This window comes from Mya arenaria, chromosome 13, assembly GCF_026914265.1.
Source record: "Mya arenaria isolate MELC-2E11 chromosome 13, ASM2691426v1".
Taxonomy (NCBI): Eukaryota; Metazoa; Mollusca; class Bivalvia; order Myida; family Myidae; genus Mya; species Mya arenaria.
Window position 1 is genome coordinate 34,014,293 of NC_069134.1, and position 11,525 is coordinate 34,025,817.

At 35.0% G+C, this 11,525-nt stretch overlaps 1 long non-coding RNA gene and 1 other non-coding gene across 2 annotated transcripts; both read right to left on the reverse strand.

Moving 5' to 3' along the window:
• Positions 1 to 2,679: 2,679 nt before the first annotated feature.
• Trnap-ugg (transfer RNA proline (anticodon UGG)) lies at positions 2,680 to 2,751 on the reverse strand. Its single transcript has one exon. It is a non-coding gene; the product is annotated as a tRNA-Pro (tRNA).
• A 6,271-nt stretch (positions 2,752 to 9,022) lies between these two features.
• Positions 9,023 to 11,175, reverse strand: LOC128212842 (uncharacterized). Its single transcript, XR_008257624.1, has 3 exons — positions 11,039 to 11,175; positions 10,567 to 10,695; positions 9,023 to 9,122 (listed from the first exon to the last, which is right to left on the reverse strand). It is a non-coding gene; the product is annotated as an uncharacterized LOC128212842 (long non-coding RNA).
• Between the last annotated feature and the right edge of the window lie 350 nt (positions 11,176 to 11,525).

Sequence of the window (11,525 nt, forward strand, 5' to 3'; positions counted from 1 at the left end):
GAACATTGTCATTCTGATGCCGCTGTGGTGGTCTAGCGATATTTTACAAAGGTCCCGGGTTCTAATTCTGATGCGAATGTGCAAACTTGTTCACATATTCTGTGTCTTGTCCTTCTTGTAAAGTGAATTGCAGTCTTACCTTTCATTGTAAGATTTCCAAAAATACGCTATGTTTCATTGCTTCAAAACGGTTAGAAAGTGTCTGTATTTGGTGAATACATTTTTGTTCACTAACAATTCAAGGCATTTTATTACCTACTGTTTCGCATATTTGACCAATCTTCCCTTCCGAGCAGGTGCATGTAAACTCTTCGAGATCGTCGCTCGGAGAGCAAAAGCCGTGGTAGGAGTAGTGGAATACACAGTTGTTATCTGAATTGGACGCTCAATTAAAAGAGCCCCTCCGTAATAATACAATGTTCATTACAGGGAAAAATCTAAGAACCCAAATTTAACTTTTACCTGCTTAACTGGTTCAATGCATAACAGACCCCAAACCATACGCACACAGAATAAGAATAAAATGCACGCAACTTGTATAGATATAAATAACTGCTGGGGTAACTACCCTAGTGCGGGTTGCCTGCGTATTGAAGAAGGAAACACCTTTCATCAAATTCAATTGTATCCGTTACTCTTACTCGTAAATGTAGCTTCGATTTAATTCATTTATTTCGAAGCTATAAAATAATAACACATATTTTACCATTAAGCAACGGAACAACCCGTTTCATAGATACGATATTTATCATTGTATCATAACATCATTGGAGTCTCCATCTATATATTTAAATGGAATGAAATTAGACAATTGAAAATAACGACCATCGAAGTAAAGACATCCTAATACGAGATGTTAAAATATGCATCTAATCTAAATTTATGATGTTCCTACATGGGTGTGTAAATATTTGGCGTTTAGTATACATCGACCTCGTTAGATTTATTTCTACAAGCATTGTCGTGGTAAGTCTCTATTATGTCATTGCAATTTATTCTAAACTTGCCGCGATAACGGCGCTGTAGAGTGTGCCTGTTATCGTCGCGGAGGGCAATGAGTTGTGTTGAATGAACTGGCCGTGGTTGGTAAGCCATAAGCAGGCTCACTATGTCACACTTATTAATTAGTCATTCGTCTTGTGTGGCAAATTAGCTCAATGTTTCGGCAGTAACTTTTGGTAGACGAACACGGGCGATAACACATGATGACAAAGCGACACACTGTATGGCAGTTTAACGACTAAAATAACTGCTGAAGTGCGAGATTCTCACAAGAAGAGTATGTTTTAAATCACGAAGGCTTTTCACGACAATATGCGAGAAACGACGACATAAGTTTGACTTCATACGGCACATGGCGTCAATTCTAAACATATTTTATAAAGAATCATTTCTTTTGGAAAAAACAAATATTGGTGTTAGGTATCCTTCATAATTAACCAAAGAATTAAACGCAAGTTTGAATATATTTCTTTTACACCCAGCTGAAGGTCAAGATCACGTACAGTGTAATTACTTTATTAATATTGCTTGGTCTATGTGTGATTTAGATCTACAAAAAAGATATTTGTAAATACACAAGATTATAAAATATAAAACATGTCGAAAAATTATGAACCTTAGTCTCCACAAGAGTCTCGCCCACCCTAGTTCGCACTCTGTACAATATGTGACTCCGTCTCCATCATATTTGCAATACTTATCCTCATTTTCGAGCGCGCTAAAGCAGCGATGGTGACAGTCTGAAGCAGACGACACGCATCAGTAGTTATCACAGATCTACGGTGGCACAGAGGTGACATCCGCAACACTTGATTTAGAGTATGGCCACAACTTAGTAAAATGTGGCCACAACTTAGTCACTTGAGGCCACAACTTAGTTTATGGTGACCACTATTACTATTAAATGTATATGCCTGCATCAGTGTGGATGAAGTGCAGAAACACAGTTTATTTAGGCAAAACAGTTTCGCCAAGGGCATCGTAAACGGATGCCTACGCTCGTCTGTTTTTTATTTGAATGTAGACATGACTGTACAATTATCAAAGCCAAGCAATTGACCTTGGCACACACACACGCGCACACGCACGCACGCACGCACGCACACACGCACACACATATATGTATATATGTGTAGTATAGTATTACTTGGATCATGTTTACTGAATTGCATGTTCACATCTTGAACGCTGTTTTAATAACGGTCGATCTGTTAGAGTGCACGACCCCGACGACGCTGCCGATGCCCACACCAAAGCTATGAAAATACTTCGATTTGTTTTCCTAACACAAATATTTGTATGATAAACATTTACTAAACAACAATAAAACACATCTCTATGCCACCGTATTTTAACATCTCTGTTTTCCTTTTAGACACATGTGTTTGATCGCGATAGGTTTTCGTTTCCTATCCCCGAGAATATGAAGTAAAAAGGATCTGCGTTTAGCATTCCGACACACTGGTAGTCTCCCGGCCCCTATCGAGAAGGACTTCACCAAAAAAAACCCACTAAACTTTATCGTGTACCCGTAGCTACTCGTACACGCAGAAATAATGTACAATGTGTTTCGCAGACGATGTGGTATTACACTGACGTAGACGGAAGTCACCCTTTGACACTTTTGTATCGGTGATGAAGGAGCTAACGTAAAACAAATAAAAGGTGAAATATTACGGGCTCGTCCGGGATTTGAACCCGGGACCTCTCGCACCCAAAGCGAAAATCATACCCTTAGACCAATGAGCCGCACATACTTATATGTAATTTACCTATCTCATGAAGACGTCCGTTTCGCTTGAGGCGATTTGTGATATTGAAACAAATTCTTCATGATCACCATTCATTGATTAGCATACGGAACAACACTAATTTGATGAACATGTGCAGTAATATACGTAATGAGGCTTATATCTTTAATTAAGTAATAATTGATAAATGGACAAATGAGAGGTTATGGTCACCCAAGCTAGCTAAAGCACCCCAGAAGATTGGTGTTCCAGTGAACTCGTGTTTCACTGACAGTTCCAAGCTGGTTATCCCATCATTTATTGGTAAAGCTATTTTGATGAGCATGTGGTCTGTTTGTGGTGTTTGTCTTCATGTTTGTGGTGTTTGTCTTCGTGTGGGTGGTGTTTGTCTTCGAGTTTGTGCTTTTTGTCTTCATGTTTGTGGTGTTTGTCTTCGTGTGTGTGGTGTTTGTCTTCATGTTTGTGGTGTTTGTCTTCGTGTGTGTGGTGTTTGTCTTCATGTTTGTGGTGTTTGTCTTCGTGTGTGTGGTGTTTGTCTTCATGTTTGTGGTGTTTGTCTTCATGTTTGTGGTGTTTGTCTTCATGTGTGTGGTGTTTGTCTTCGTGTTTGTGGTGTTTGTCTTCATGTTTGTGGTGTTTGTCTTCATGTGTGTGGTGTTTGTCTTCGTGTGTGTGGTGTTTGTCTTCGTGTTTGTGGTGTTTGTCTTCATGTTTGTGGTGTTTGTCTTCATGTGTGTGGTGTTTGTCTTCGTGTTTGTGGCGTTTGTCTTCATGTTTGTGGTGTTTGTCTTCATGTGTGTGGTGTTTGTCTTCGTGTGTGTGGTGTTTATGTTTGTTTTTCTTGTGAATTGTCGTTTGGGCCATTGTCGTGTGTCTCTAAACAGGCTTCATTTGGAAATTTACGAACACTGGGCTAGTCCGTGTTGTTTACTTTGTATTATTAGGAAATAGGATGGTTAAAGACAAACGTTATTCAGGAAATAAGAACCGTGATTGTGTACTAACTGCTACTTTTCCATTCATTGACTTTTTTATTTGAGTCCCTTTGAGTTACTTTGTCCTGATTTCATGTATTTTTCAATGTATAAATACAATCAATAGTTTGATTTAAAAGTGGGTGCAGACAGACCTCAAAACTGACCTTGATAAACTAACATAAACAATGCTGTTATTTTTTTTTAAGAGTTGTCATCTTAAAAATTGTCACAAAAACAGCTGCTGTCACTTCGCATATCAGTTTGAATTTGTGTAACACCTCTTTTTTAGCGTCATTACGTTTTTCCTGTATTCTGATTAATAAAATGCATGTATTCTTAGAGTGCACAATGTATGTGCTGGGTAATTATGAATACATGGAGGCGAAGACGAAGATGCGAACATACGAACGCCAAGATCATCAAAGCATAACCATATAACCTTGGGTTTTCCGAAACATGATTAAAAGGAACAATTGGCCATGAGTTCTTGTACACTACTCTAGTCCAAGATAACCCTGTCGACAACATGAATTATTACGCCTTACACGATAAGAGTCCAGATTTGGCCAAAGGTTTTGGACATGGAAACCTTGCTGATGGAAGGCACGATAATGGCATAGTCTTTATGACAAATAATGTAACGTTTGTTATACATTTGTGGCGAATATTAGAGATAATAATCCAAGAAAACGTGTTTTTTCATGTCTTTATATATTTTGTAGGTATATAATATAATCATACACAAAATAACATAATCTAAAGTGGTGACAATTTTCTAAAAATATCATGATAATACTTTCATTAATATTAACAATGTTACCATTGCAATACATCCATTTTATTAAAATGTTACCATGGCAACGACAATAAAATACAATACAATATGCAACACATTAGGGATCAAACTAGAGGTCTTAAAAAACTATTCAACAAAAATAAAGGCATATTAAAAAAATACTTGAATTACAAACATGATCGCCCCAATTTCTCGAAACTTCTTAAGTCCCTTACAACAGGACTATCTAAGCTCACTCTTTTTGTTTTTCAATAATTTGCATTATATTCACTTCGTTATACTTTATATAGGAATTGTCAATTACAATAAACCATTTTTCATGTATCAAAATCCAATTGAGGTATGCATTTTGGCTAACTGAAATAAGTCTTTTATGGTTAAAAAGTTTCAAGACATTGGGACTAGCTAGGCATTAAAAACTTATCAGATTTCTCGAGTACAGCCACTAAAATCTTTACAGAAAACTGTTACCATACAGCATCTATATACAATGTTCAAATAATACAACGTTGTACAAATTATGATATTCCAAGACAGGGTAAAAACCAGAGATCAAAACTTCAACTGTTTGTAAAATAACTCTGGAAAACTGTACCTGAATACCATAATGCTTCAAAATTCACGAGATCAAAATGTATAAATATTTCCTTCAGTATTCATCAATACTTTTTGAAATATTTCAACTTCATGACCTAAATACTTTTTTTCTAATTAATGATTAACATGATCATATAAATTTTCCCAATTAACTAAACAATTTCCCGATTAGAATAATAACATTAAATGATAAAACATCTTTATGCCAACATTAAACGACTCAAATTTGAATAAAATCAAGTTAACCACTTCAGTCAAGCATAGAAATGACCAATATATTTACAACCTGTGCATATTCACGCCTTTCCATTGACTGACCATACATCACATGACATAAAACGCTTCAATAACACACGTGTTCAATTATGTCAGGAGTGGATCATTGTTGTACAAAAAAAATACATTCAAAATATTCAGAAATTGTAATTCAATAACAGGTTTATTCTGGTATTTATGCATTTTGTAGCTATACTCATTATACACAATATTTATTTTTTTACCAAACTTAGTAAAATAACAATACACTTAACACCTTTCCGAATTAGTTCTCAAATATCAACAATTTTAAAGACAAATATAGATGAGCATATGAATTTAATGATAAAGATGGTGATTTTATTTCAGTCATTAAAAGTATCTCCCATGGCCGAGAGTGTAAGATGGGTTCATTACGAACCGAGAAAGGGTGTTCATTCCGACCCTGCGCGAGGGTCGGGATGAACCTATCTTACACGAGCGGCTATGGTAGATGCTTTTTCTCCCTCACCAGTTAAAAAATTTATGTAAAAATGTATTTTTTGTTGGAACTCTTTTGTGCTTAGTGAAAATAATTGCGAATGGATATGCGATAATTCATGGTTGTCATGAATATGCGCGCAGTGATTCAGATTATGTAAATAGTCAGATCGGTCTTGAAATAGTTCTAAGGAGAGTGAAGCATTATTTCTTGAAAGGTGCGTGAAAACTGGTTTATGGTGACATTTGAAGCGAGAAATAAATAATTAGCGTTCTAAATATTGCCACAAGACAAGGTTTCCATGATGCTACAGTCAACATTGTCTTCAACAAGGGAGTTAATTAAAATGTAGTGACCATTAAAAAAGGAGTTCCATACGGGCATTTTATATTCGCTGGTGGGCAAGATAAGAATTTCTAGCATGGTTAAATTATTGGATCTACATATCTGAGGTGGGAGAAAAATCTCTATCAACTACAGAAAAGCTTATAATAAACTGTGTTCTTTTGTTACATATCTATTTGACTAAGATACAAAATTATAGTAAATAATTATTTTGATAAAGAAAACAAACTGAAATGTTACCATGACAAAACTTAATGCACATTTAAATATATATTACATGTTTTGTTTTGACATTGCAGTTCAGCATTCTTATAAACCTGGTCAAACATTGAATTTTAAATTGATGATTCAGACAGACATAAAAAGTTAATAGAAATTACTTTTAAGTGACACTCTTATTAAAATTCAATTGATACACATGGTTATCATAATTATTATGTAAATTATGAGTACTTTATACTACATAATGCATTAATGGAAAATAATAATTACTGACAACTTTATACCCATGTATTAAAGCAACTGTGCAACAGATGATCAATTTGCAAGAAAAAAAGAAAATTGTCGAAAACTGACATAAACTTGGTATTAATGTGTACAATGCATTGAAACTTACTAACTTAAGTTTAAAATTTATATAAGTTTAGCAGTTATTTCGTATTTATCCATTAAAAAAGATTAATGAATGTGTCTACCTAGTAGAACTCAACATTCCTTATGCGTGATTGGCTATAAAAGTCAATGTTATCATGTGATATTACCACGTGAGGTATATAGCTTAAATATACCACTCGTTTGGAGTAAGCCTTTGTAGCACAGTGAATACAACACTGGACTGCAATTTTGGCCACACGGGTTTAAACCCGGTCTCCGACACAATTTAGTTTATACATTTTGGTATTTTTTTTACAATTATGATATCAAAGCGTAACACATTCTATTAAATAAATGTCCTGAGATTCGTTACAGAAAAAAACTTTTTTTGGTGACAATCTGGTGTACAGTCCCTTTAATAGCTGAAAAAGCAAATATTCGAATTTACTGGTGAATGCTAAAAGATTGTGATCTACTATTCACTCATAATGTATGTATAAAGCGTGTTTTCTGCACGTTTCCTTAAAATTTAACTGTGTATTCCTTCATAATAACTATTGTTTAAGACATGTATTTGTCCTGTATGGAATATAATACATTTGTATTAATTGTGGTACAATGTACATCTTATATGGAAGTGAGAGAGCATCTTTAAAGTAAAGCTATCAAGGGAAATTTGTAAAAAGTTAACAGGCGAATAATACAATGAATGTCAATTGTTGATTACAATAGACAACCTTCAATAGAGAACATATATTATAGTTGAAAACATATTTCACCCTACCATACATCAGTTGTATGACAGATATATCTAAACAAATTGTAAGAAGAAAAGGTTATAGTGTGTTCACTGCTTTGGTTGAGATGGTCCAGGGTAAGCTAATTTGTCTCTATTAACGTCAATTCTGAAGTATTTCCTTATCTTCTCATGTAAATATCACTGTTATCAAAGTCCACGCCCTTGGTGCAGATTTCACAAGGGAGTTCAGGCAAGACAACTCCTCCCATTTTCAGCAATGAAGCATTAGTTGTACTTCACAACATCTGATTCAGCAATCTCTCTGCACTACACAAATCTGGGTCCATCTGCTGAAATTATTAATTGATAAAACATATTTAAAACCCAAAAAATATTAACAGAAGAATAATAAAAACAAGTGTTAAGTTTACAGTAATTTCATGTTTATTTGGGTAACTGTCAAAACTGTTGTCCCGAGGTGAAGGGGGTAAAGGGTAAACATTTTATTAAATAATTGTCCTGAGATTTGTAACAGAAAAAAAACTTTTTTGGTGCCAATCTGGTGTACAATCCCTTTAAACATTCTTGGAAAATTATGCTTATAAATGTATGCTTTAAGAAATGGTGATATGACATATCATGTCATTTATGTTATCATAGCTTCAAGTACAAAATGGTGTTACTTCGAGATGTTTTTCAATGGCTTGAAGAACAGTCGAAGGTAGTGTTTCCAATAGAAGAGCTCGACTGGTTTTCAGGCATCAGCTACAAGTTGGAGAATGTTATGGTCACTCCTTGATGAGCTGGTCACAGTCGCAGCCACTTCTCCTATCATCTCAGCATTTGATTTTCCATCTGAAATCATAGGAGGGTTTGCTTAATTTTGTTCATTTCAAAAATTAAACTAACACAAAAATTACTTAAAACACAATTACGATTTTTGCTACACATCTACGTAATTCCTCTGGCAACATGTCAACAAAATACCATTCAAATAATTTCAACAGTATTTAAGTTATGGCCAAGGTAAGTTTTCTACATGACACTAACAACAACAACACCAAGGCTAAAACAAAAGTGAATACTTTTAAAAATCTAAAAAAGTCTTTTAGGGAATTATTCAGTAAGTAATACTATTAACCTACTATGGACTGCAGTGCCCCAGTGCAGACCCAGGTGGAATTTTGTATTTCCTGCTATCATTGCATTTGGAACTTCTCGGCCATTTTCAATTGAAAATAACCTTGATGTTTGCCATTTATCTGTAGAAGAAGTTTGTAAACAAATAACATAATAGTTTAAATGGATTGTAGTGTTTTAATGTGTATCTTGTACATTTACGTTTAAATTGATTGAAGTGCATAAAAATATTGCATAAAGAATTATGATTCCCATAAGAAACATCATAAAATTTAACTGCTAAATTAAAAATTTAAATTACCGTGTGATCTTATTGCAGCATAGTTAAATGTAAAGATATCTGACCTTGTAAAGCGTCCATGAACATCTGAGGTTGTTTTGGATGGAAAATGGCCAAGGAGCTCCTAATGGCTATCCTAGATATCTCAATCCGCAATATGTAGTCCTACAACAGATACATGCGCATGTCAATTAGAAAAAAGTTATTAAAATGTTACTACATTAACATAATGACATTGACCTATGGTACTAAACAGTGAATAAAATGTTTAAAAGTATGTTAACATTACGACATAAGTCTTTTGAACTGCACTGTGCACATGTATTTCATCTCAATTTAGGAACAACAAGAAGCAAGTAAACAAGAGCTGTCGTAAGACAGCGCGCTCGACTACGCCGCTTTGACTTAGAATACAATAATGATGTAATAATACCAAGTTTGGTCTCTTTATGTCAAACCTAACTAAAATTATTTGATACATAAGGTGACTGATGCTGCCCTCCCACCCGAACAATGACGCAAGTCATTCAATTAACTTGATTTCCCATTATGAAAATGTGGTTAAGAATATACAAATATGCCTTTCAAAGGAAATTAAAAAAAAATAATAAAAATAAATAAAAAATTCAAGGGCCATAATTTGTATTTAGGCTTAAAACGGAGTTATGTTTCTTATTGTAAGATGGTCGAAAATAATTTTGAATTTTATTAAGTGCATTTAATGAACGGTATAAAAGTTTTTTTTAATAAAATCCCAAGTTGCCCTTAACTTTTACTTGCCTAAAACTTTAACCTTAGTCAATCAGGGGCCATAACTTGTATTAAGGATATGGAGTAATGTAACCTCATTGGGTGATGGTCCTGAACAATTGTGTGAAGTATTAAGTCAATTGAATGAAGGGTATAGAAATTATTAAACAATATCCCAACCTGCCCTAAAACTTTAACCTAAGTTCCATAGTCAATCAGGGGCCATAATTTGTATAAAAGATAATATGGAGTTATCTAACCTCATTATGTGATGGCTCTGAACATCTGTGTGAAGTATTAAGTCAATTGAATGAATGGTATTGGAGTTTTAAGTGAAAATCCCAACTTGCCCTAAAACTTTAACCTGCCCTAAAACTTTAACCTAAGTCAATCAGGGGCCATAACTTGTATTTAGGATAATATGGAGTTATGTAACCTCATTGTGTGATGGTCTTGAACAACTGTGTGAAGAATTAAGTCAATTAAACAAAGGATATAGAAGTTATTAATAAATATTCTAACTTGCCCTTAAACTTTAACCTAAGTTCCATAGTCAATCAGGGGCCATAATCTGTGTAAAGAATAATATGGAGTTATCTAACCTCATCATGTGATGGCCCTGAACAACTGCGTGAAGTATTAAGTCAATTGAATGTGGGGTACTGGACTTATAAGTGAAAATCTCAACTTGCCCTAAAACTTTAACCGGACGCCGACGCTGGGGCGAGTAGTATAGCCCACCTATTCTTCGAATAGTCGAGCTAAAAATTGACTCAAAGTAAATGAAAAGTTGAAAAAAACATGTCTATTTACACTGTTGAATAATACATGAACTCAGTTTTTAAGATCTACAATGTACCTGAGCCTTCTGCACATACTCCAAAGACAGCCAATTTCCAGGCATCACATTTCTGTGGAGCTTTGAAAAATGTTGGACCAGTCTGCTGGGCATGATGGGGGAAGAAGAGCTGCTGGGTCAAGTCCCCAACTGTAAAGGAGTGTTTGGAATTTAAAAATGAATTATGCATTAAAAATTTACATATTCGCTATTCACAGACAACAGATGATGCATTCAGGTCAGACATAAAACATAACACAGAAAACGGTAGATCATCATCATCATCACCACCACCACCACCACCACCAACACCACCACCACCACCATCATCATCATCATCATTATCATCATCATCATCAGCAGCAGCAGCAGCAGCAGCAGCATCAGAAGCAGCATCATCACCATCAGCATCATCAGCATCATCATCAGACATTGCCACTTATGGTGTATTTTCAAAAGAGGTGCCATAACAGACCTTAAAATCATATCTTACTAGGTGAGTGGTTCGTCAGTCTGGTTTCTTCTCTCGGATAAGCTGGTCCACATCCCGCTCCTCAATCTTTTCCCTCCTTGTTGTACAAGCCTGTGGCGTAGATGATTCATGTTGACGTTGGCCCTGCACACCCTGTCGTATTGCTGAGCAAAAAACATTTGTATGATTGAAATGATGATTCGTGGTGATATAATCTTCAATGCAATGGAACATATTTACTGAACGGTGCCATGTCCCAAACACAATATCAAAATATGTGTTATTCACATGTATGCTGGACGACTAGAGATTTCCATCTATTTGGGTAAATATTTTTGGTAAAAATCTTAAGCAAATGTGTTATGGAAATATTATAAATTATTATGTAGTATCTTCATTAACCTACTTTTCCATAGATGGAAAAGCTAATGTCCATCAGCCTGGTCCAACCTCTTAGATGACCATGTCCACTTCCAGGTCTTGCCGCTCCTTCAACAGTAAATTTCAA